At 47.3% G+C, this 25,799-nt stretch overlaps 10 non-coding genes and 1 pseudogene across 10 annotated transcripts; 5 read left to right on the forward strand and 6 right to left on the reverse strand.

Moving 5' to 3' along the window:
* Window positions 1-1,278: 1,278 nt before the first annotated feature.
* Window positions 1,279-1,469, forward strand: LOC115379316 (U2 spliceosomal RNA). Its single transcript, XR_003930226.1, has one exon. It is a non-coding gene; the product is annotated as a U2 spliceosomal RNA (small nuclear RNA).
* A 1,086-nt stretch (window positions 1,470-2,555) lies between these two features.
* Window positions 2,556-2,719, reverse strand: LOC115379289 (U1 spliceosomal RNA). Its single transcript, XR_003930204.1, has one exon. It is a non-coding gene; the product is annotated as a U1 spliceosomal RNA (small nuclear RNA).
* Window positions 2,720-4,043: 1,324 nt separating this feature from the next.
* Window positions 4,044-4,234, forward strand: LOC115379317 (U2 spliceosomal RNA). Its single transcript, XR_003930227.1, has one exon. It is a non-coding gene; the product is annotated as a U2 spliceosomal RNA (small nuclear RNA).
* A 1,086-nt stretch (window positions 4,235-5,320) lies between these two features.
* LOC115379290 (U1 spliceosomal RNA) lies at window positions 5,321-5,484 on the reverse strand. The gene has a single exon (XR_003930205.1). It is a non-coding gene; the product is annotated as a U1 spliceosomal RNA (small nuclear RNA).
* A 1,321-nt stretch (window positions 5,485-6,805) lies between these two features.
* LOC115379318 (U2 spliceosomal RNA) lies at window positions 6,806-6,996 on the forward strand. The gene has a single exon (XR_003930228.1). It is a non-coding gene; the product is annotated as a U2 spliceosomal RNA (small nuclear RNA).
* A 1,086-nt stretch (window positions 6,997-8,082) lies between these two features.
* Window positions 8,083-8,246, reverse strand: LOC115379291 (U1 spliceosomal RNA). The gene has a single exon (XR_003930206.1). It is a non-coding gene; the product is annotated as a U1 spliceosomal RNA (small nuclear RNA).
* Window positions 8,247-9,566: 1,320 nt separating this feature from the next.
* On the forward strand, window positions 9,567-9,757 carry LOC115379320 (U2 spliceosomal RNA). The gene has a single exon (XR_003930231.1). It is a non-coding gene; the product is annotated as a U2 spliceosomal RNA (small nuclear RNA).
* Window positions 9,758-10,843: 1,086 nt separating this feature from the next.
* On the reverse strand, window positions 10,844-11,007 carry LOC115379292 (U1 spliceosomal RNA). The gene has a single exon (XR_003930207.1). It is a non-coding gene; the product is annotated as a U1 spliceosomal RNA (small nuclear RNA).
* Window positions 11,008-12,324: 1,317 nt separating this feature from the next.
* On the forward strand, window positions 12,325-12,515 carry LOC115379321 (U2 spliceosomal RNA). The gene has a single exon (XR_003930232.1). It is a non-coding gene; the product is annotated as a U2 spliceosomal RNA (small nuclear RNA).
* Window positions 12,516-13,601: 1,086 nt separating this feature from the next.
* Window positions 13,602-13,742, reverse strand: LOC115379296 (uncharacterized; annotated as a pseudogene).
* Window positions 13,743-18,729: 4,987 nt separating this feature from the next.
* Window positions 18,730-18,890, reverse strand: LOC115379301 (U1 spliceosomal RNA). The gene has a single exon (XR_003930212.1). It is a non-coding gene; the product is annotated as a U1 spliceosomal RNA (small nuclear RNA).
* Between the last annotated feature and the right edge of the window lie 6,909 nt (window positions 18,891-25,799).

A 25,799-nucleotide genomic window follows, 5' to 3' on the forward strand; every position in this document is an offset into this window, starting at 1 on the left:
CCACTCTGTCTCATGGTGCTCACACTGGCACAGTGGAACAACCCCCCCCCCCCACACACACACACACACACACACACACACTCTCACACGCACACGCGCGCGCACACACACACACACACACACACACACACAGCCTGGAACATCACTTCACATCCACTCTACATCCCTGCTTTTCCAAGGCTCACTAAGAGTTTCAGTTATTTCCTTGAGAAGTTTGAATTGTGCACCCACCCACACACATCTCATCAAGAGTATCATGTGCAATCCCAAGCTAGACAAGATCAGCTATAATGTTAATGGTGCTCTTCAGAACTTTCACAAGACATGGGATGACCATATTGGATTTGTTAAGCAACTAGATGGACTACAAGTAGAGTGATGGACTACCAGCTGACCAGTAACAACTTGGTGAACCCTGGCTGAGTAAGAACAATTCAACGTGCAACTGGACCCCCCATCCCCAATCTTTCCCTTCCTCTATGTGTTCCCTCCTTGTCTGTCTGTCCGTGTGTCTCTCTTTCCCTTCCTCTATGTGTCCACCAGAGGCATTTACAGCTGCGTTTGATTTGTGGGAGGTGAGCTGTTGGCATGTGGAAAGGCACTGTCTTCAGATGCTTGTCGTGGGATTCACAGTCCGCTTTGATCTGCGTCCCGTATTTACAGCTTTCCCTGGGATCTGGTGGTTCAGTGTTCCACTTTGATTCCCCAGGGGTTCCTGTTTTCCGACTGGACCTTAACGCACCACGTGATGCGCAGGGGTCCAGAAGATGCGTTGAGTAAGCCCTGACTGCAGTCTGCAGATCGAGGAGTGGCTCAACGTGGGTGGAGCTAAGCGTTTGGCTCCGCCCACTTCCTCAACAGCAAGCCACTGGAAGAGGTTGCTAACCCTAACCCTTACCTCAATCCTAACCTTAACCTCAACCTTAACCCTTCACCTTACCCTAACCAGATGGCGCCCGGGTGGAGTCAAATGTTTAGCTCCGCCCACATTTAGCCCAACTCCGACCTGCTAACTGTAGTCACCGCACGGAGTCAAACGTTTAGCTCCGCCCACATTTCGCCCAACCCCGATCTGCGGACTGCAGTCAGGTGCAACTGGATGCGTTGGCTAAATGCTTTCTTTTCCTGCAATGATATGACCTGTTAGTCGTTGGCTAGTGGCTGTGCTTTGTGTGCCGTTTGCTGACGTGTGGTTCAAGTGTGTGGCGGGAGGTCCCAACCGTCCGCGGGAGTGACCTGTCCGGGAGAGGGGCGCTTCCCTCTGAGGGTGTGAGAGTTATCGCTTCTCGGCCTTTTGGCTAAGATCAAGTGTAGTATCTGTTCTTATCAGTTTAATATCTGATACGTCCCCTACCCGGGGACCATATATTAAATGGATTTCTGGAACAGGGAGATGGACTAGGGGCTTGCTCCGTCCACTCCACGCATCGACCCGGTATTGCAGTATCTCCGGGAGCGGTGCACCCCCTCCCTCACCTTGTGCAATAACAGCTTACGCTCGCCCAGCTCTTTCTCCAGCTGCAAACACCCGTCGGCCCATAACTTTGGACTTGCAGCCACTGCCAACGGGACCTGCGGTATGCAGGGCTTACGCTTTACGTCTCAAGTGCTCCGGCTTGCCCTCAACATCGCATACACAACTCCCAGCTCTCACACACACAGCCAAAAGCTTTGTATGCGATATTTCTCCCCCGACTGGCTCTGTCCAATTCAACCGGGGGTTCCACAACCACACGCCGTGGACTGGACAATCAAAAGACAAGACTTCTCCGCATCGTTCCTGATTTTGCGCCGAGTGGATCCGCAGTCCTTGGCGGGGACAAATAGCTTCGTCGCACTGGCTCCAATTTAAAGACGGACCTGGTATTGTGCTGAAGAGAAATCTCCAGTCATGCATGTTCTGACTTGACATACTTGTTTTGACGTCTCGGCCTTTTGGCTAAGACTGCGGTCGCCTCTTCTTGGTGGTAAAAATCCTTGCCTTCCTGTGGCATTGGTTATTACCAGCTCTTGGGAGGAAATTCCGCACATTCCTGTTGGAAAGTATGTCAACTTTCAGAGGCCCAGAGGACTTCTATCCCTGTACTCTGCCGGACTAATACCGTGACCGGGCCAAACAAGTGATGTCGTGACTCGATCTCTGCCGGAAGCTCCTCCAGAAAGCCCTAAACTTTACTCCAAAGCTGATTGGCCAGAAGGCGGGCAGAGGGCGGAGCTAGTTCAGACGGTGAGGAGGACCAATCACAGGCTGATGCAGGGCTGACCTTCAACAATCCTTTTCAGTGACAAATAGCTTGATCGCACGGGCTCCGGTTTAAAGATGGAAGTAGGATTGTGCTGAAGAGAAATCTCCAGTCATCCATGTTTTGACTTGTGCGTATGTGACTGGCAGGCAAACGCGGTTGATGAAAGGGTTAAGAGAAGAACATAGTCCAAGCGTGTGGAACCATAAGAAATAGAAGGAGAAATATGTAATATAATATACGTATAAGGCTGTGCATTGGACAAGCCGTGGCATGTGTATTTGTAAGGCTGTTGTCTTTTGACACGCTGATCAGGGGAGAGCGCGGACGCAGTCCCCCACTACCATAAATTATGCAGTCGAGATTCCCACATTTGGGGAATTCGCAGGGGTCAGCACAGCCGGAGTGCAATGGCTGAGCCTCGCCCTGGGTGAACCACCTTCTTGATCATGGTATCTCCCCTGCCAGGTAAGTATGAAGTCACTGACACGCCCGCTGGAGCCCCCTTCACACACACACCACTCTGTCTCATGGTGCTCACACTGGCACAGTGGAACAACCCCCCCCCCCCCCACACACACACACACACACACACACACACACTCTCACACGCACACGCGCGCGCACACACACACACACACACACACACACACAGCCTGGAACATCACTTCACATCCACTCTACATCCCTGCTTTTCCAAGGCTCACTAAGAGTTTCAGTTATTTCCTTGAGAAGTTTGAATTGTGCACCCACCCACACACATCTCATCAAGAGTATCATGTGCAATCCCAAGCTAGACAAGATCAGCTATAATGTTAATGGTGCTCTTCAGAACTTTCACAAGACATGGGATGACCATATTGGATTTGTTAAGCAACTAGATGGACTACAAGTAGAGTGATGGACTACCAGCTGACCAGTAACAACTTGGTGAACCCTGGCTGAGTAAGAACAATTCAACGTGCAACTGGACCCCCCATCCCCAATCTTTCCCTTCCTCTATGTGTTCCCTCCTTGTCTGTCTGTCCGTGTGTCTCTCTTTCCCTTCCTCTATGTGTCCACCAGAGGCATTTACAGCTGCGTTTGATTTGTGGGAGGTGAGCTGTTGGCTTGTGGAAAGGCACTGTCTTCAGATGCTTGTCGTGGGATTCACAGTCCGCTTTGATCTGCGTCCCGTATTTACAGCTTTCCCTGGGATCTGGTGGTTCAGTGTTCCACTTTGATTCCCCAGGGGTTCCTGTTTTCCGACTGGACCTTAACGCACCACGTGATGCGCAGGGGTCCAGAAGATGCGTTGAGTTAGCCCTGACTGCAGTCTGCAAATCGAGGAGTGGCTCAACGTGGGTGGAGCTAAGCGTTTGGCTCCGCCCACTTCCTCAACAGCAAGCCACTGGAAGAGGTTGCTAACCCTAACCCTTACCTCAATCCTAACCTTAACCTCAACCTTAACCCTTCACCTTACCCTAACCAGATGGCGCCCGGGTGGAGTCAAATGTTTAGCTCCGCCCACATTTAGCCCAACTCCGACCTGCTAACTGTAGTCACCGCACGGAGTCAAACGTTTAGCTCCGCCCACATTTCGCCCAACCCCGATCTGCGGACTGCAGTCAGGTGCAACTGGATGCGTTGGCTAAATGCTTTCTTTTCCTGCAATGATATGACCTGTTAGTCGTTGGCTAGTGGCTGTGCTTTGTGTGCCGTTTGCTGACGTGTGGTTCAAGTGTGTGGCGGGAGGTCCCAACCGTCCGCGGGAGTGACCTGTCCGGGAGAGGGGCGCTTCCCTCTGAGGGTGTGAGAGTTATCGCTTCTCGGCCTTTTGGCTAAGATCAAGTGTAGTATCTGTTCTTATCAGTTTAATATCTGATACGTCCCCTACCCGGGGACCATATATTAAATGGATTTCTGGAACAGGGAGATGGACTAGGGGCTTGCTCCGTCCACTCCACGCATCGACCCGGTATTGCAGTATCTCCGGGAGCGGTGCACCCCCTCCCTCACCTTGTGCAATAACAGCTTACGCTCGCCCAGCTCTTTCTCCAGCTGCAAACACCCGTCGGCCCATAACTTTGGACGTGCAGCCACTGCCAACGGGACCTGCGGTATGCAGGGCTTACGCTTTACGTCTCAAGTGCTCCGGCTTGCCCTCAACATCGCATACACAACTCCCAGCTCTCACACACACAGCCAAAAGCTTTGTATGCGATATTTCTCCCCCGACTGGCTCTGTCCAATTCAACCGGGGGTTCCACAACCACACGCCGTGGACTGGACAATCAAAAGACAAGACTTCTCCGCATCGTTCCTGATTTTGCGCCGAGTGGATCCGCAGTCCTTGGCGGGGACAAATAGCTTCGTCGCACTGGCTCCAATTTAAAGACGGACCTGGTATTGTGCTGAAGAGAAATCTCCAGTCATGCATGTTCTGACTTGACATACTTGTTTTGACGTCTCGGCCTTTTGGCTAAGACTGCGGTCGCCTCTTCTTGGTGGTAAAAATCCTTGCCTTCCTGTGGCATTGGTTATTACCAGCTCTTGGGAGGAAATTCCGCACATTCCTGTTGGAAAGTATGTCAACTTTCAGAGGCCCAGAGGACTTCTATCCCTGTACTCTGCCGGACTAATACCGTGACCGGGCCAAACAAGTGATGTCGTGACTCGATCTCTGCCGGAAGCTCCTCCAGAAAGCCCTAAACTTTACTCCAAAGCTGATTGGCCAGAAGGCGGGCAGAGGGCGGAGCTAGTTCAGACGGTGAGGAGGACCAATCACAGGCTGATGCAGGGCTGACCTTCAACAATCCTTTTCAGTGACAAATAGCTTGATCGCACGGGCTCCGGTTTAAAGATGGAAGTAGGATTGTGCTGAAGAGAAATCTCCAGTCATCCATGTTTCGACTTGTGCGTATGTGACTGGCAGGCAAACGCGGTTGATGAAAGGGTTAAGAGAAGAACATAGTCCAAGCGTGTGGAACCATAAGAAATAGAAGGAGAAATATGTAATATAATATACGTATAAGGCTGTGCATTGGACAAGCCGTGGCATGTGTATTTGTAAGGCTGTTGTCTTTTGACACGCTGATCAGGGGAGAGCGCGGACGCAGTCCCCCACTACCATAAATTATGCAGTCGAGATTCCCACATTTGGGGAATTCGCAGGGGTCAGCACAGCCGGAGTGCAATGGCTGAGCCTCGCCCTGGGTGAACCACCTTCTTGATCATGGTATCTCCCCTGCCAGGTAAGTATGAAGTCACTGACACGCCCGCTGGAGCCCCCTTCACACACACACCACTCTGTCTCATGGTGCTCACACTGGCACAGTGGAACAAACCCCCCCCCCCCACACACACACACACACACTCTCTCACACGCACACGCACACGCGCGCGCACACACACACACACACACACACACACACACAGCCTGGAACATCACTTCACATCCACTCTACATCCCTGCTTTTCCAAGGCTCACTAAGAGTTTCAGTTATTTCCTTGAGAAGTTTGAATTGTGCACCCACCCACACACATCTCATCAAGAGTATCATGTGCAATCCCAAGCTAGACAAGATCAGCTATAATGTTAATGGTGCTCTTCAGAACTTTCACAAGACATGGGATGACCATATTGGATTTGTTAAGCAACTAGATGGACTACAAGTAGAGTGATGGACTACCAGCTGACCAGTAACAACTTGGTGAACCCTGGCTGAGTAAGAACAATTCAACGTGCAACTGGACCCCCCATCCCCAATCTTTCCCTTCCTCTATGTGTTCCCTCCTTGTCTGTCTGTCCGTGTGTCTCTCTTTCCCTTCCTCTATGTGTCCACCAGAGGCATTTACAGCTGCGTTTGATTTGTGGGAGGTGAGCTGTTGGCTTGTGGAAAGGCACTGTCTTCAGATGCTTGTCGTGGGATTCACAGTCCGCTTTGATCTGCGTCCCGTATTTACAGCTTTCCCTGGGATCTGGTGGTTCAGTGTTCCACTTTGATTCCCCAGGGGTTCCTGTTTTCCGACTGGACCTTAACGCACCACGTGATGCGCAGGGGTCCAGAAGATGCGTTGAGTAAGCCCTGACTGCAGTCTGCAGATCGAGGAGTGGCTCAACGTGGGTGGAGCTAAGCGTTTGGCTCCGCCCACTTCCTCAACAGCAAGCCACTGGAAGAGGTTGCTAACCCTAACCCTTACCTCAATCCTAACCTTAACCTCAACCTTAACCCTTCACCTTACCCTAACCAGATGGCGCCCGGGTGGAGTCAAATGTTTAGCTCCGCCCACATTTAGCCCAACTCCGACCTGCTAACTGTAGTCACCGCACGGAGTCAAACGTTTAGCTCCGCCCACATTTCGCCCAACCCCGATCTGCGGACTGCAGTCAGGTGCAACTGGATGCGTTGGCTAAATGCTTTCTTTTCCTGCAATGATATGACCTGTTAGTCGTTGGCTAGTGGCTGTGCTTTGTGTGCCGTTTGCTGACGTGTGGTTCAAGTGTGTGGCGGGAGGTCCCAACCGTCCGCGGGAGTGACCTGTCCGGGAGAGGGGCGCTTCCCTCTGAGGGTGTGAGAGTTATCGCTTCTCGGCCTTTTGGCTAAGATCAAGTGTAGTATCTGTTCTTATCAGTTTAATATCTGATACGTCCCCTACCCGGGGACCATATATTAAATGGATTTCTGGAACAGGGAGATGGACTAGGGGCTTGCTCCGTCCACTCCACGCATCGACCCGGTATTGCAGTATCTCCGGGAGCGGTGCACCCCCTCCCTCACCTTGTGCAATAACAGCTTACGCTCGCCCAGCTCTTTCTCCAGCTGCAAACACCCGTCGGCCCATAACTTTGGACTTGCAGCCACTGCCAACGGGACCTGCGGTATGCAGGGCTTACGCTTTACGTCTCAAGTGCTCCGGCTTGCCCTCAACATCGCATACACAACTCCCAGCTCTCACACACACAGCCAAAAGCTTTGTATGCGATATTTCTCCCCCGACTGGCTCTGTCCAATTCAACCGGGGGTTCCACAACCACACGCCGTGGACTGGACAATCAAAAGACAAGACTTCTCCGCATCGTTCCTGATTTTGCGCCGAGTGGATCCGCAGTCCTTGGCGGGGACAAATAGCTTCGTCGCACTGGCTCCAATTTAAAGACGGACCTGGTATTGTGCTGAAGAGAAATCTCCAGTCATGCATGTTCTGACTTGACATACTTGTTTTGACGTCTCGGCCTTTTGGCTAAGACTGCGGTCGCCTCTTCTTGGTGGTAAAAATCCTTGCCTTCCTGTGGCATTGGTTATTACCAGCTCTTGGGAGGAAATTCCGCACATTCCTGTTGGAAAGTATGTCAACTTTCAGAGGCCCAGAGGACTTCTATCCCTGTACTCTGCCGGACTAATACCGTGACCGGGCCAAACAAGTGATGTCGTGACTCGATCTCTGCCGGAAGCTCCTCCAGAAAGCCCTAAACTTTACTCCAAAGCTGATTGGCCAGAAGGCGGGCAGAGGGCGGAGCTAGTTCAGACGGTGAGGAGGACCAATCACAGGCTGATGCAGGGCTGACCTTCAACAATCCTTTTCAGTGACAAATAGCTTGATCGCACGGGCTCCGGTTTAAAGATGGAAGTAGGATTGTGCTGAAGAGAAATCTCCAGTCATCCATGTTTTGACTTGTGCGTATGTGACTGGCAGGCAAACGCGGTTGATGAAAGGGTTAAGAGAAGAACATAGTCCAAGCGTGTGGAACCATAAGAAATAGAAGGAGAAATATGTAATATAATATACGTATAAGGCTGTGCATTGGACAAGCCGTGGCATGTGTATTTGTAAGGCTGTTGTCTTTTGACACGCTGATCAGGGGAGAGCGCGGACGCAGTCCCCCACTACCATAAATTATGCAGTCGAGATTCCCACATTTGGGGAATTCGCAGGGGTCAGCACAGCCGGAGTGCAATGGCTGAGCCTCGCCCTGGGTGAACCACCTTCTTGATCATGGTATCTCCCCTGCCAGGTAAGTATGAAGTCACTGACACGCCCGCTGGAGCCCCCTTCACACACACACCACTCTGTCTCATGGTGCTCACACTGGCACAGTGGAACAAACCCCCCCCCCCACACACACACACACACACACTCTCACACGCACACGCACACGCGCGCGCACACACACACACACACACACACACACACACAGCCTGGAACATCACTTCACATCCACTCTACATCCCTGCTTTTCCAAGGCTCACTAAGAGTTTCAGTTATTTCCTTGAGAAGTTTGAATTGTGCACCCACCCACACACATCTCATCAAGAGTATCATGTGCAATCCCAAGCTAGACAAGATCAGCTATAATGTTAATGGTGCTCTTCAGAACTTTCACAAGACATGGGATGACCATATTGGATTTGTTAAGCAACTAGATGGACTACAAGTAGAGTGATGGACTACCAGCTGACCAGTAACAACTTGGTGAACCCTGGCTGAGTAAGAACAATTCAACGTGCAACTGGACCCCCCATCCCCAATCTTTCCCTTCCTCTATGTGTTCCCTCCTTGTCTGTCTGTCCGTGTGTCTCTCTTTCCCTTCCTCTATGTGTCCACCAGAGGCATTTACAGCTGCGTTTGATTTGTGGGAGGTGAGCTGTTGGCATGTGGAAAGGCACTGTCTTCAGATGCTTGTCGTGGGATTCACAGTCCGCTTTGATCTGCGTCCCGTATTTACAGCTTTCCCTGGGATCTGGTGGTTCAGTGTTCCACTTTGATTCCCCAGGGGTTCCTGTTTTCCGACTGGACCTTAACGCACCACGTGATGCGCAGGGGTCCAGAAGATGCGTTGAGTTAGCCCTGACTGCAGTCTGCAGATCGAGGAGTGGCTCAACGTGGGTGGAGCTAAGCGTTTGGCTCCGCCCACTTCCTCAACAGCAAGCCACTGGAAGAGGTTGCTAACCCTAACCCTTACCTCAATCCTAACCTTAACCTCAACCTTAACCCTTCACCTTACCCTAACCAGATGGCGCCCGGGTGGAGTCAAATGTTTAGCTCCGCCCACATTTAGCCCAACTCCGACCTGCTAACTGTAGTCACCGCACGGAGTCAAACGTTTAGCTCCGCCCACATTTCGCCCAACCCCGATCTGCGGACTGCAGTCAGGTGCAACTGGATGCGTTGGCTAAATGCTTTCTTTTCCTGCAATGATATGACCTGTTAGTCGTTGGCTAGTGGCTGTGCTTTGTGTGCCGTTTGCTGACGTGTGGTTCAAGTGTGTGGCGGGAGGTCCCAACCGTCCGCGGGAGTGACCTGTCCGGGAGAGGGGCGCTTCCCTCTGAGGGTGTGAGAGTTATCGCTTCTCGGCCTTTTGGCTAAGATCAAGTGTAGTATCTGTTCTTATCAGTTTAATATCTGATACGTCCCCTACCCGGGGACCATATATTAAATGGATTTCTGGAACAGGGAGATGGACTAGGGGCTTGCTCCGTCCACTCCACGCATCGACCCGGTATTGCAGTATCTCCGGGAGCGGTGCACCCCCTCCCTCACCTTGTGCAATAACAGCTTACGCTCGCCCAGCTCTTTCTCCAGCTGCAAACACCCGTCGGCCCATAACTTTGGACTTGCAGCCACTGCCAACGGGACCTGCGGTATGCAGGGCTTACGCTTTACGTCTCAAGTGCTCCGGCTTGCCCTCAACATCGCATACACAACTCCCAGCTCTCACACACACAGCCAAAAGCTTTGTATGCGATATTTCTCCCCCGACTGGCTCTGTCCAATTCAACCGGGGGTTCCACAACCACACGCCGTGGACTGGACAATCAAAAGACAAGACTTCTCCGCATCGTTCCTGATTTTGCGCCGAGTGGATCCGCAGTCCTTGGCGGGGACAAATAGCTTCGTCGCACTGGCTCCAATTTAAAGACGGACCTGGTATTGTGCTGAAGAGAAATCTCCAGTCATGCATGTTCTGACTTGACATACTTGTTTTGACGTCTCGGCCTTTTGGCTAAGACTGCGGTCGCCTCTTCTTGGTGGTAAAAATCCTTGCCTTCCTGTGGCATTGGTTATTACCAGCTCTTGGGAGGAAATTCCGCACATTCCTGTTGGAAAGTATGTCAACTTTCAGAGGCCCAGAGGACTTCTATCCCTGTACTCTGCCGGACTAATACCGTGACCGGGCCAAACAAGTGATGTCGTGACTCGATCTCTGCCGGAAGCTCCTCCAGAAAGCCCTAAACTTTACTCCAAAGCTGATTGGCCAGAAGGCGGGCAGAGGGCGGAGCTAGTTCAGACGGTGAGGAGGACCAATCACAGGCTGATGCAGGGCTGACCTTCAACAATCCTTTTCAGTGACAAATAGCTTGATCGCACGGGCTCCGGTTTAAAGATGGAAGTAGGATTGTGCTGAAGAGAAATCTCCAGTCATCCATGTTTTGACTTGTGCGTATGTGACTGGCAGGCAAACGCGGTTGATGAAAGGGTTAAGAGAAGAACATAGTCCAAGCGTGTGGAACCATAAGAAATAGAAGGAGAAATATGTAATATAATATACGTATAAGGCTGTGCATTGGACAAGCCGTGGCATGTGTATTTGTAAGGCTGTTGTCTTTTGACACGCTGATCAGGGGAGAGCGCGGACGCAGTCCCCCACTACCATAAATTATGCAGTCGAGATTCCCACATTTGGGGAATTCGCAGGGGTCAGCACAGCCGGAGTGCAATGGCTGAGCCTCGCCCTGGGTGAACCACCTTCTTGATCATGGTATCTCCCCTGCCAGGTAAGTATGAAGTCACTGACACGCCCGCTGGAGCCCCCTTCACACACACACCACTCTGTCTCATGGTGCTCACACTGGCACAGTGGAACAAACCCCCCCCCCCCACACACACACACACACACACACACACACTCTCACACGCACACGCGCGCGCACACACACACACACACACACACACAGCCTGGAACATCACTTCACATCCACTCTACATCCCTGCTTTTCCAAGGCTCACTAAGAGTTTCAGTTATTTCCTTGAGAAGTTTGAATTGTGCACCCACCCACACACATCTCATCAAGAGTATCATGTGCAATCCCAAGCTAGACAAGATCAGCTATAATGTTAATGGTGCTCTTCAGAACTTTCACAAGACATGGGATGACCATATTGGATTTGTTAAGCAACTAGATGGACTACAAGTAGAGTGATGGACTACCAGCTGACCAGTAACAACTTGGTGAACCCTGGCTGAGTAAGAACAATTCAACGTGCAACTGGACCCCCCATCCCCAATCTTTCCCTTCCTCTATGTGTTCCCTCCTTGTCTGTCTGTCCGTGTGTCTCTCTTTCCCTTCCTCTATGTGTCCACCAGAGGCATTTACAGCTGCGTTTGATTTGTGGGAGGTGAGCTGTTGGCATGTGGAAAGGCACTGTCTTCAGATGCTTGTCGTGGGATTCACAGTCCGCTTTGATCTGCGTCCCGTATTTACAGCTTTCCCTGGGATCTGGTGGTTCAGTGTTCCACTTTGATTCCCCAGGGGTTCCTGTTTTCCGACTGGACCTTAACGCACCACGTGATGCGCAGGGGTCCAGAAGATGCGTTGAGTTAGCCCTGACTGCAGTCTGCAGATCGAGGAGTGGCTCAACGTGGGTGGAGCTAAGCGTTTGGCTCCGCCCACTTCCTCAACAGCAAGCCACTGGAAGAGGTTGCTAACCCTAACCCTTACCTCAATCCTAACCTTAACCTCAACCTTAACCCTTCACCTTACCCTAACCAGATGGCGCCCGGGTGGAGTCAAATGTTTAGCTCCGCCCACATTTAGCCCAACTCCGACCTGCTAACTGTAGTCACCGCACGGAGTCAAACGTTTAGCTCCGCCCACATTTCGCCCAACCCCGATCTGCGGACTGCAGTCAGGTGCAACTGGATGCGTTGGCTAAATGCTTTCTTTTCCTGCAATGATATGACCTGTTAGTCGTTGGCTAGTGGCTGTGCTTTGTGTGCCGTTTGCTGACGTGTGGTTCAAGTGTGTGGCGGGAGGTCCCAACCGTCCGCGGGAGTGACCTGTCCGGGAGAGGGGCGCTTCCCTCTGAGGGTGTGAGAGTTATCGCTTCTCGGCCTTTTGGCTAAGATCAAGTGTAGTATCTGTTCTTATCAGTTTAATATCTGATACGTCCCCTACCCGGGGACCATATATTAAATGGATTTCTGGAACAGGGAGATGGACTAGGGGCTTGCTCCGTCCACTCCACGCATCGACCCGGTATTGCAGTATCTCCGGGAGCGGTGCACCCCCTCCCTCACCTTGTGCAATAACAGCTTACGCTCGCCCAGCTCTTTCTCCAGCTGCAAACACCCGTCGGCCCATAACTTTGGACTTGCAGCCACTGCCAACGGGACCTGCGGTATGCAGGGCTTACGCTTTACGTCTCAAGTGCTCCGGCTTGCCCTCAACATCGCATACACAACTCCCAGCTCTCACACACACAGCCAAAAGCTTTGTATGCGATATTTCTCCCCCGACTGGCTCTGTCCAATTCAACCGGGGGTTCCACAACCACACGCCGTGGACTGGACAATCAAAAGACAAGACTTCTCCGCATCGTTCCTGATTTTGCGCCGAGTGGATCCGCAGTCCTTGGCGGGGACAAATAGCTTCGTCGCACTGGCTCCAATTTAAAGACGGACCTGGTATTGTGCTGAAGAGAAATCTCCAGTCATGCATGTTCTGACTTGACATACTTGTTTTGACGTCTCGGCCTTTTGGCTAAGACTGCGGTCGCCTCTTCTTGGTGGTAAAAATCCTTGCCTTCCTGTGGCATTGGTTATTACCAGCTCTTGGGAGGAAATTCCGCACATTCCTGTTGGAAAGTATGTCAACTTTCAGAGGCCCAGAGGACTTCTATCCCTGTACTCTGCCGGACTAATACCGTGACCGGGCCAAACAAGTGATGTCGTGACTCGATCTCTGCCGGAAGCTCCTCCAGAAAGCCCTGAACTTTACTCCAAAGCTGATTGGCCAGAAGGCGGGCAGAGGGCGGAGCTAGTTCAGACGGTGAGGAGGACCAATCACAGGCTGATGCAGGGCTGACCTTCAACAATCCTTTTCAGTGACAAATAGCTTGATCGCACGGGCTCCGGTTTAAAGATGGAAGTAGGATTGTGCTGAAGAGAAATCTCCAGTCATCCATGTTTTGACTTGTGCGTATGTGACTGGCAGGCAAACGCGGTTGATGAAAGGGTTAAGAGAAGAACATAGTCCAAGCGTGTGGAACCATAAGAAATAGAAGGAGAAATATGTAATATAATATACGTATAAGGCTGTGCATTGGACAAGCCGTGGCATGTGTATTTGTAAGGCTGTTGTCTTTTGACACGCTGATCAGGGGAGAGCGCGGACGCAGTCCCCCACTACCATAAATTATGCAGTCGAGATTCCCACATTTGGGGAATTCGCAGGGGTCAGCACAGCCGGAGTGCAATGGCTGAGCCTCGCCCTGGGTGAACCAATTCAATTCAATTTTTAAACGTTTATTTAGTCCAATACAGGGTTACCTTAGGGACAAAATTCAAAAACACACAATTAATTTCACATCACTACATTTAAAGTTTCACCCTAAAATCATCACAAATTTCATTATTTTCCACTGAAGCAGATTATGCGTTCTCAAACAATGCAGTTTTTGGAACTTTCCATAATTGCAATTTTGTTTTCTTGTCTGTTGTTGTCTTATCCTTCAACATATAATCGTTGAAAATACTTAACATAGATCTTATAACAATTTCTTGTGATACACAATACTTTTTCATAACACATACATTTCTTGCTTTCCACAGGCTTTCTTTTACACAATTAATAACCACCCACCATTTAATAATCTTAGCTTTGGGGTTTTTTTGCAAGCAACCATACGCTATATCTTCAAAACATACTGGGACTTTATACAAAGTTTTCAGCCATGGTGACACAAGAAACCACACAGTTTTCGCAAAAGGGCATGACCAGAAAAGATGTTCTACAGTTTCATTGTCACCACAGGAAGGCCTAGGACACTTAGCACTGTGGCTGAATTTTCTTCCCTCAAGGAAAGCTCTCGTGGGTAAACACTTGTGGGCAACTTGCCAAGCTAAATCTTTGTGATTATTGGTTAAACTGGAGTTATTAATATTACACCATGCTATTTTGAAACTTCTTCTGTTAATGTGCCCGCGGGAGTTAACCTTGAGAGAAAGGGTGACAAGGCCTGTTCTATACTCTTTCTTGTTATTTTGTCGTATGCAAGTTGAGATATGCCTTTCTTTAAACATGAGAATACTGTATCATAAATTTTTGGCCATGTTTGTGCGTATGGGATGGTTTGTGGTGGCCTTTCCCCCCACGCTCTAAGCACACCACACCCTACCCAAAACAGGGCAAAATGAGCCCAACTTGGCCCTGCCTCAGGCTTCAAGCAAGCTTTTAAAATCGGAGTCACAAACATCGCCTTTAGTTTGTTCTCAATGTCTGGGACACCTTTACCCCCCATCTCTAATGGCCTGCACATTATTTCACGTTTAATTCTCTCGTGTTTTCCCTCCCATATGAACTGGAAAACCATTTTTCTAATTGTCATCATAAACCTATGTGGGACTGGAAAAGTGGTTGCTAGGAAAGTCAGGGGTGCAAGAATTTCTGCTTTTATGACAAGTACTTTTCCTGTTATTGATAAGTCCCTGTCTTGCCACTGAATTAGTTTTCCTCTAATTTTTGATAATTTTGACTCCCAATTAATTTTTTCCATGTTTTTCCCAATGTGTACCCCTAAAATTTTGATCGTATCTTTTTTTTTAATAAGGCCTAGGTGTTCCACTGGCTCTCTCCAGTTGAGGTAGAGTAATTCACATTTATCTTTATTGACTTTTGTTCCTGATGCAGCAGTAAAAAGATCACAAATATCTAAAGTGTCTCTTACGGACTTATTATCTGTGAGAAGGAGGGTTAGGTCATCCATGTACAAACTAAGTTTTGCCTCTTTACCCGATGCCCCTGGAATTGGAAAACCTCTGATAATTCTCTCTTGTCTCAAAACACATGCGAGAGGTTCAATTGCAAGGATGAATAACATAGGGGAAAGTGAACAACCCTGTCGTACACCTGACTTGACTTTAAATGGATCTGTGTATTTTCCATTTACTAAAACTACACTAGAAATGTCTGCATAGAGTAGGTCTACCCAGGTTCTAAATGTATTACCAAAATTGAGATGGTTCAAAACAGCTTTAAGGTACTGGTGACTAATACTATCAAAGGCTTTCTCCAAATCTAGCCCCAGAATGCAAAGAGGAAGATGACGATCTTGAGCAAACAGGTAAGAATCTCTAACTAAGGCCAGGCTGTCGGACATGGACCGGCCTACAACTCCACATGTTTGATCTATGCTAACCAGCTGATGGACTACTGGTTGCATCCGAAAAAAAAGGGCCTTTGACAGGATTTTAACATCAACTCCAAGCAAGGTTAAAGGTCTCCAGTTCTTCAAGTCTTTTCTATCTCCTTTTTTTTTTAAGAAGGGAGATAGAACCTGTTCTTAGTGAAAGGGGTAGTGTACCTCTAGAGAAACTCTCTTTAAACACTTGCAATAGAGGATTTTTTAGCTGGTCCCAAAAGGTGCTGTAATACTCCTTGGGTAGACCGTCCAGACCAGGAGATTTATTATTCTGCATACTCTGCATAGCTTTTGTTAACTCATTGATTGTCAAGTCTCTCTCAAGCAAATCACTATCTGTATCATTCAGTTTTGTTGTTAAATGTGTCAAAAAGAAACTGATTGACTGTTCAGATATGGCACTATCTTGATAGAGGTCGCGGTAGAAAGACCTGACAACCCCGAGTACCTCTTGTTGATCACTAACCTCTTTCCCTTCTCTGTCTAACACAGCTTCAATACAATGTCTGGATTTGGCCAGTTTATTGAAAAAGTAACGAGTACACTTTTCATTTTCTTCTAAGTGTTGCACCCTGCTCCTCATGAGGACCCCTCTACTCTTTTCATTATATAATTTCATCATGTCTTTTTTTAGTTTAGCTATATCCTCATTGACCTCAAAACCAGACAGGGAAAGAAGGTAGTAACGTTGCAACTTAGCCTGCATTCTTTTTTGGAAAGCCCGTTTCTTTGCTGCTGCTTTTTTGCCTTCGGCCATGAAAAACTTCCTTGTTTTACATTTAACGTCCTCCCACCACTCTCCTATGGAGTCAAACAAGGGCTGCAAAGTGAACCACTGGTTAAGTTTATCCTTATATCTTGCCACCACCTCTGGATTGTCTAAAAGGCTTGTGTTGAGTTTCCAAATACCTGGCCCAGCCTTAATAGAGTTGCTGATTTCTAATAAGCAGTCTAGTTTATGGTGGTCTGAGAAAGGCACTGGTTCAATTGCACAGTTCACTGGTGTGACTCCTGGTGTGGTAAACAGAAAATCTATACGAGAAAAGGTTCTCCCATTTGTCCAAGTATACCCTGGTGTATTAGGATTTTTTTGTCTATAGGTATCGACAAGTTTACAATCTTTAATCATATTCTGGAGCACATAAGAACTGGCATCTAATTTCACAGGAGAGGTGGATTTTCTGTCTGTTATGTCCACAAGACAGTTAAAATCCCCCCCGATGATAACTTCCCTCCCACAGTGAATCAGAGTTTGTACAGTCTGTAATACAGTAATACGGTCTTGAGTCTCAGTGGGGCAGTAAATGTTTATAACTCTAAATTTGGCTCCTTTTCCCTCCACGTCTACCAACAGCAATCTACCATCTATGACCCTCTCAACCTTCTGGATGCGAAAGAGTTGGCTATTGAATAGGATTGCCAAGCCAGAGGCTCTGTTCTTATTGTCCCCCGACCACACTGACTGTCCATGTGCCCATCTGTTTTCATACAGTTTGTAATTATCTTTGAAGGCAATGGAACATTCCTGTAGAAGGAATATGTCCCCCCCACCTCTATATAAGAAACTGAAAACAGACTGACATTTAACAGAGTCATTAAGGCCTCTAGTGTTAATAGTGCAAATCTTAATTGTTGACATTACGGATTTGTGTTGAGGGAAATCAAGGGCCTACAGAACATTTCATACCAGTGGGGGTGGGGGTTTGTCCTTTTTCTTTTTCTTCTTCTTTTGGTTTCTCCAGCCCTCTTCTGTTTCCCCCACACTACTATTCATTTGGGTGGCAGCAGAAAAGGCAGACAAGCTCTGGGGGTCCAAGAAAGGGGGGGAAATAGGCAAAGGGTCAGACCATACCTCTAGGTCTGGACTCCGAGAAGAGGAATCACTTGATGTTTTCCGGGGGTGCTTCCGGGATGGCGTTGCTTCCAGGAGTACGTTGGGGTCATTGGGGAGTAAAGGGGAAGAAGGCGGGGCCTCCATGTCCCCAGGTAGGACTTGGCACATTCCCTGAGGGGTACTGGTTGAGCTACTAGTAGAGGGCAGGTCTGCAAGCATAAAGTCCAGAAGATCTCTACAGTCTTTGGCTAAGACAGGAGCGCTCTCTACAGATGTCTGCCCTGTCTGGCCTGCTGGGAGATCCTCTTGGGACAGCTGCATCTCTTGAGGCTCGGAGGTTGGCTGGTCATATTGAAAGTGAGCGGTCACCTGGCAGGTGTGGTCCTCATCTCCAGTCCCTTGGTGGTCTTCTTGGGGGGTGGAACACAACTGAATTCCCTCACCCGTAGGTTCCAGGCTTCCTTGGCCTACAGACACTGGTTGCTGCTGGTCGCCATGTCTTGGCTGGTTGTGGTGAGGGAATCCTGGTTCGCTCTCATTTTTGTCTGACTCCTCAGGGTCATGCTGTTCCTCTGCTGGTATGGGTTCAGGGTCTTGGAAGGTAGTGGCAAAACGTCTGGTTCTATTAGCATATGACTTGGGGCAACCCCTAAATGTGTGGGTGTTTGAACCACATAGGTTGCATCTCATTGGTTGATCACAGTCTTTGGTGTAATGATCCACCCTTTGGCAGTTTCTGCAGAAGGTAGCATTACATTCGGCTGCAAGGTGGGATGTAGAGCCGCACTTCCTACAGGTTTTTGGCTGCCCAGCATAGAAAACATGGCCTCTAACTGGTCCCAGCTGAATAGTGGAAGGCAGGTGGCAGAGTTTCCCGGAATCACCATCAGTCTTCAGCCTTACATAAAAGCGTCTAGCCCCAGTTTTGATACCATCCTCATCTCTGAGCTCCATGGTGCGTAAGACAGTGCAGTGGAAAGACAACCATGTAGTGATGTCTTCAGTCGTTACTTTTTCAGAATACATGATAACAGTAACTGTTTTTGCTTCCCTCTCTGAAAGGGGGATGAGATGCACTTTACTCAGCCTTTGGTTGTTATCCTTCTTCTGGTTGTAGCGCTCAAGGCATTGTTCAAACAGAGTATAAGTAGTAAAGATCACCTCAAATGTCTTCTTTCCAGGCAGGGCAAAAACATAGTCCAGCTGTGGCGGTGTAAAGCCCAGTTCCTTCTGGATGACATTGCGGCTGAACTGTAGTCTGTCCATTTCCAATTCTTCAAGGAGCACAAATCGAACTGCATTCCTACGGGAACCAACTGAAGCCGAGGCCATTTCCAGGCAGAGTCTTAGGATGTTTCTTGAGCGGGTGAACCACCTTCTTGATCATGGTATCTCCCCTGCCAGGTAAGTATGAAGTCACTGACACGCCCGCTGGAGCCCCCTTCACACACACACCACTCTGTCTCATGGTGCTCACACTGGCACAGTGGAACAAACCCCCCCACACACACACACTCTCTCACACGCACACGCACACGCACACACACACAGCCTGGAACATCACTTCACATCCACTCTACATCCCTGCTTTTCCAAGGGTCACTAAGAGTGCATTTACACTGCCAATGTAATGTGACCCAATTCCGATTTTTTGCTCTTATGTGGCACAGATCGGATATGCTCGCTGACAGTGTAATCAGGAAAAAGACGCATGCATTCGGATATTTTGAGATCGGATACAGGCCTCATTCATATGTGGAAATAAATCAGATATGTATTGGATATGTGCCAATGCGACCGCCGTGTAAACAGGCTGATCAGATTTTCTTACACGTTGCGTCTCTAACGTCATCAAATCTGCGACCAATTAGCTTATTTTGTCGCATAAATAGTGAACACGCGGTAAACGACAGACTGAACATGGAGGCTAACCTGCAGAGAAAGATGAGAGATGCGGAGGAAAATTCGGCACAGTGGTCAGTCGAAGAGGTCAGATGTCTTCTCAGTCTTTGGGGAGAGGAGAAAATTCAGGAGAAAATAAAAGGGACCTACACAAATAAAGCCGTGTTCCAAGGCATGCGCGATGTTTCAGATGTTGTAAGCAAGTGTAATCGCGTGAATCAGATATGGGTCACTTGATAAAATACGTGTAACCGCACAGGGAAAAAAAATCAGATTCAGGCAGCAAATCCGATCTGGGCATCAAGACTTGCAATGTAAATGCACTGTAAGAGTTTCAATTATTTCCTTGAGAAGTTTGAATTGTGCACCCACCCACACCAGAGTACATGAGCGGTGCGGAGCTGGAGCGAGCGAGGAGTGGTGCGTCGTCATTTAACGCGGTGCGGTGGTGCGGGTTTCTTTATTGCCGTTCCATCGCTCCGGTGCGGAGCGAGTGGTGAATTACCCCTGCTCCCTGCTTATATATATATATATATATATATATATATATATATATATATGTATTCTTGCAAGTTTTGTAAGCGCTTTTTATCATCCACTTCAAACTGCCAAGTTGCTAGAAATCTATAAACTTAGCTGCCTGATCCTGAATGCTAGGCTTAGTGTTTCTCTGCCAGAGCTATCTGTCAAGAAGAAAGCCACCATACCATCTATAGATATTGATCCACAACAGAGCAAGAGTGGACGTTATTCTTTTCAATAACTTGAACATCTAATGTTAGACAATTGAAACTTACCTGACTGTTCTGTTTGGCCAATAGGTGGTAATGCCATCCAAAAGCTTTATAATCCACTGTCAAGTCAGCAATTGTGTTCCGAGTCTGTAACGCTAGGCTACTATATAAATTTACTATGTCAATTTTGTTTTCCCTCCTCATACTCTTCCAGTATAACACGCTGCTCATCCGCCGTGAAACACGCTGTGTGTTTTTCCTTGTTGCTCATGTTTGTGATTGGTCTGCTGCCTCAGACTCCGCCCCTTATACGTGCGCGTTCACGGCTCTTGATGAGGCAAACCTGGATGACTGAGCGAGTTGATAACCAGCGTCGTGATACCGGTTATCCCCGATCACCATGATCTCCATTAATGTAGCCGGATAGGTCTGAGAGATCCAGGGAAAACTGAGCTTGCTTCGTGATACAGGCCTCAGCTGTACTGCTACCGGTAGTCCTAGCTAAGCTAGCTAATAAGTTGGGTGATTCAGGACTTCTCTCATAAGCGCTGGAGCTCGATGACTGAGTCAAGGTTTGTTTTATTAGTAGTGGACTGGACTGGACACAGCAATCCCGGATTATTAGTTAGACTTTTGTTTGTTAGCACCGAGGCGGGGACCTCGCAGAGCACAGATCACAGACACATCACAGATTCACCTGCGGAACAGGTAAGTTATGTGTTGTCATGCTAACGTTATCCGATGGTCTTGTTGGAATACCGGTAACTGTTAGCCTTATTGTAACCATGGTAACGTTAGCTAACGTTAACGTAGACGTCACTTGTTTTATGTTGTTTTGCAGCTTGTGTGGGCGGGCTAAGTTAGCTATGGGTTAGCCTATTTTTGACTGCCTGTTCACCTATTGTACTGTAACCCAGAATCATCATTAATAGTAATATGAGCGGAGCGATTGCGGAGCAGTATTTAGAGGAATTGGGGTGAGCGATTCGGTGCGAGGTGCGGGCCACAGGGGTGGTTGGAGCGGGGCGGTGCGAGCGAATTGCCATTACTGCGTGAGTTTGGTGCGACTATTTCTTCCGCTCCGAACCGCTCACGTACTCTGACCCACACACATCTCATCAAGAGTATCATGTGCAATCTCAAGCTAGACAAGATCAGGTATAATAGTTGGGTTTCCATCCACCTATTTTTATTCGCATTTTCAGAAATTGCGAAAAAAAAAAAAAAAAAACTTGGATGGAAACGCCAGAAATTTGAAAAACAGCCGAAAATTCGAAAAAAAGTTTTTATGCTTGGAGGGGGTGGATTTCTCAGCGTATCGATAAAAGAAAATGCGACTTTTTGCCGTGGAAACAGGTTTTGCGAATAAACGATGATTGACACTTTATTTTAGGACAAGCTGCTCCTCTTGCATGAAATATGCAGCCCGTGAACGGTCCATTTTTCGCGGAAGTAGAATCATATGAGGCCAAAACGCCCCCTTTTCTGTGAATGCACACAGAGCACAAAGCTGACAGCCGGACTTAACAAACCTTGATGAGAACCACCGTCGTGATACCACTTAACTTTGACTGGAGCTTTAAGTATTGTTGAGCCTGATAGTGAACACAAAGCCTGGGGTTGTTGAGCCTCCTTTGTAGTACAGCCCTCAGCACTGCTTCAACAGCAAACACTGATGACCCTCTGACAACACAGCTGGCAGCAGCCATTGTTTCACTCCATAGTTTTCTGGTGGTCTTCTGGCAGCTGAGTGGTGTTTGGACCAGAGGGCCTTATGGGCTACTTAGTCTTAAAGCCAAAATGCACATGTGCTGAAAGGCACGTATTAAAACAGCCAAAATGCTGTTACCTTCCATGTACAAACCCACATTAGAAAACACTTCAACCACATTACCGTCATGGTTGTTAATTTCTTGTGTTTTTGGATGTTTTGGTTGGACTCTTGTTTCTGTTTTCCTGTGTGTTTTGGTGTGTTTCCTTTGCCTGGTTCCAATAAGGCCAAACAAAAAAAATACCTTGGGCTCCGGTTCCTTGTCATTTAAGGGCATGAGTAGGTAGGGAATTTATTGTATTCTATTTTTTATTTTAGTAGTGTTATTACTAGCAGAGGGAGGTGTCTCTGGCTCGCATCGCAGTGCTAGGTACCTGAAGTCGAATACACCCATCACGCCCACCGCCATAGAGCCAAGCTCCACAGGGCAGCAGGCAAACATGACGGATCCCCCGTCATGTTTGCCTGCTGCACTTGCAAATCTACAACGGCACTGTTTCACCTCTTTCACTACATCTGCAAAGTCGGATTATTTTCACTGGTAGTTTGCGAGGACAAATCACACACACCGTGCAGAAGTCCATTCTTTCCAGCCAGTGCTGTCGGTGGCACGTGATTCCATGAAGTTATTTTCCGAAGTTACGCGAGAACATCACAAATAAGGCGAGTGCAACATACATCAAAATAAAAGCCCTGCTGGTCTAAGTGGTTTCACCTGCGTCTAGTTAGTCTTGTTTGCCCCTCCCAGTGCCACACCTGCCCTGAGTCTGCCAGTTATCCCTTGTTGTCCTGAGCGCTGCCAGTAGCTGGGTTTCCATCCACCTATTTTTATTCGCATTTTCAGAAATTGCGAGAAAAAAAAAACTGGAAACGCCAGAAATTCGAAAAACGGCCGAAAATTCGCAAAAAGTTTTTACACTTGGAGGGGGTGGATTTCTCAGCATATCGAAAAAAGAAAATGCGACTTTTTGCTGTGGAAACAGGTTTTGCGAATAAACGATGATTGGACCGGATACCACGTCAAACTTCTACGCTACAGTCTTATTATTAGTTATTATTATTATTATTATTAGTCTCTTATTCCTTATTTAGGATGGGTTGGTACGAAGTTAGCGCTGCCAAAATAGTACACCAGACTTCTCCCAAGAGCCGACAAGTTCAGCAGGAATCTGTCCATGATCAGCTGTTGAGTGTCAGCTGAGTGTTTGGCTGTGTCCGAAATCACTCACTCACTCACTACTCCCTACTCCCTCTATAGGGAATTCAATGTTGTTCAGTGTTGTTGTTGTTGTTGTTGTTCAGTGGACACAGACGCTATCTTATGACGTCATCTCACGGCACACTCTCCTCTCAATAATCGCAAAACAAAACTAATGGAAACAGGCATAAATTCGCATTTTCTTTTGCGCATTTTGACAAAATTCGCTCAAAAATTTCGATATATTTGGATGGAAACCCAGCTAGTGTTTCCCTCAGCCGATCCTCTGTGTTCTGTCTTGTGCTCCAGAACCTTCCCCAGGTGTGTCTTGTTAGCATATTAGTTCTTGTGTATTTAAGTCCTGTGTTCAGTTCTGTTCCTGGTCCAGTCATTGTCTTTGCCGCCATATGTGCTTCCAGTGTTTCCCTACCTTTACTCCTAGTGCTCCTCAAGTTCTTTCTGTTACTTTGTAGTTTTTCTGTTAATAAACAGTTTTTCTTCTCTGCAACCTGCTCCTGCGTTTGGGTCCAACCAACCTCCTCACATGAAACATTACATACCACATATTTGTATTACTTGCATAAAGTGCTGAACTCAATTACAACAACTACTACAACTATTATTACTACTACTACTACTGAGTCCAGGGCTGCGGTTGAATAGTAGAAAAAAAATTACTTCATATGTCCCTTCCTAAACACTTTTGACTTTGACAGAAAAAACCTTACAGAATCCAAATAAACTTACATTAGGCTACATAATTACGCAACGGAGAATGTCATGGACGTGTGTCTGCCCTCCTGCACACAGATTCAAAGAAACAAATTAAAAGAATCACCCTTTAGATTACAGGGCAACCTGTTAAATATGCACTGACTTCCTTTTCAAAAGTACTGTAGGCCAATAAATAAAACTAATAATACTTTCTTACTTATTTATTTAATCATTATTTCCTTCCACCCCTCCAGAGAACAAACAGCTTTGTATTGGCTGCTGTATGTGGAGATATATCAGTTCACATAGCAGATGTACTCCACTTTACTTCCACTGTCTACTTGTTTTTTGCCCCAGATGTGTCCTTTCAAATGAAAGCTCAATAACACAGCATTAAATTTTTTAAACATTTTTTTTTCTCTCTTTTAAGAAAATATTGGCTTTTGTCTCTTTTATAACCCCCCTCCCAGAGTCCCTTTACACTTAAACAAAGTGTAAGTGCAGCAGGACTTGTTACCATTGCCATGTGTAATTATCATCAGTGGGTTTAATCTAGGACACTGAAATGTCCTAAATGAAAGCGTTTGCTTTCCATGAGGAAGCTCATCTTGTTGCATAGTTCCCCTGCACATGGAATTTCACTGCTCTCTCTCACACACACACACACACACACACACACACACACACACACACACACACACACAAACCCCACTTCCAAATGCATGAAAACACATATAACCTGGTATAAACACACAAAAAACATGCACACATTCAAATGCAAACACACAAAAATGTTCTGTCGGGCATGCACATAAGCTCCAGTGAACACACACACACACACACACACACACACACACACACACACATAATCAGACTTGTACAAACACTTTCATCCATCATCTGTCAGTGAATGCACATCACTAAATGCTCCAATATCTTAGTTTTTTGAAAATGCTCCTGAAACCCAGTAGATGTTGATAATGAGTCTTAAGCCTCCTTTTCACTGCATATGACATACCAGAAGTCATAGTTTTTCTATGGTCTGTCAGTGACTGGATGCAACCCGATATCATGTCAAAGCAGATAAGAGACCCGCTGGTCCACCAGAGAAAAGCATGTTGTCGTGTTTTGCGTCACTCAGGAGTTACAACCACACACAGGAGCCTAAACTGCCAGTTATCAGGTCAAACACAACAGCTCATTAGTCAGTTGTTAGCTCGTTAGCTGAGCCGTTTGGTTTTGTTTTGCGTTTTTTTTTGTTTGTTTGTTTTTTACAGTGTATAAGACAGTATCTATATTCAATATTTATGAACATTATAACAGTACATATTTATGATTGTTTTTATTTATGAACAACCCAAAAATCCCCAGTCCCTGAATGCTGGACCACTGGTGTCTTATCTGAAAATGGAACCATCCAACATCCTTAGCCTTGTTCATCACACTGGACTCATTTGCAAAAAGTGGAAACAGGACACCTGGGTGTCAGGTTGTGGTGAAACATTAGCTGTGAAAGGCAACCCACCAACCTGGAGAGCAAAGACAAAATGGTCCTGTAGTCATAGTTTTGCTCATTACAAAAGTATATTATTGTGATGTTATTGTGACTTCTTTGCTTTTCATATTTGTATATTCATATCCTCAGTTATAAGCCACAGAGAAAACTGACAGGAAAAGTGTGTGTTTTTTAAGCATATTTAGCGTTTTTTCAGTGAGCACAACTGACCAAACAAAGTGACAGTGGCTTTGAAGGTTTTTTAGATGTTTTTATTCAAAGTGCACATAGAAAGACTTTAAGTGTTTTGATGTTGTAAACCCTCTGCCAGCAAATCAAACTAGACAAAACTAATACTTGCATGTATAATTTGGTCGAAATATGCAAAAGTATTTCAAAAGTCAAACATCAAAATATAAGCTGGTTGACTTGTGATTATATTATTGTAACAGTAATGTTATCATAAGGTTATTATTCTTTCATTCCAGCCTCACAGCCTTGTATGAG

Source organism: Myripristis murdjan, chromosome 20, assembly GCF_902150065.1.
Source record: "Myripristis murdjan chromosome 20, fMyrMur1.1, whole genome shotgun sequence".
NCBI classification, from domain to species: Eukaryota; Metazoa; Chordata; class Actinopteri; order Holocentriformes; family Holocentridae; genus Myripristis; species Myripristis murdjan.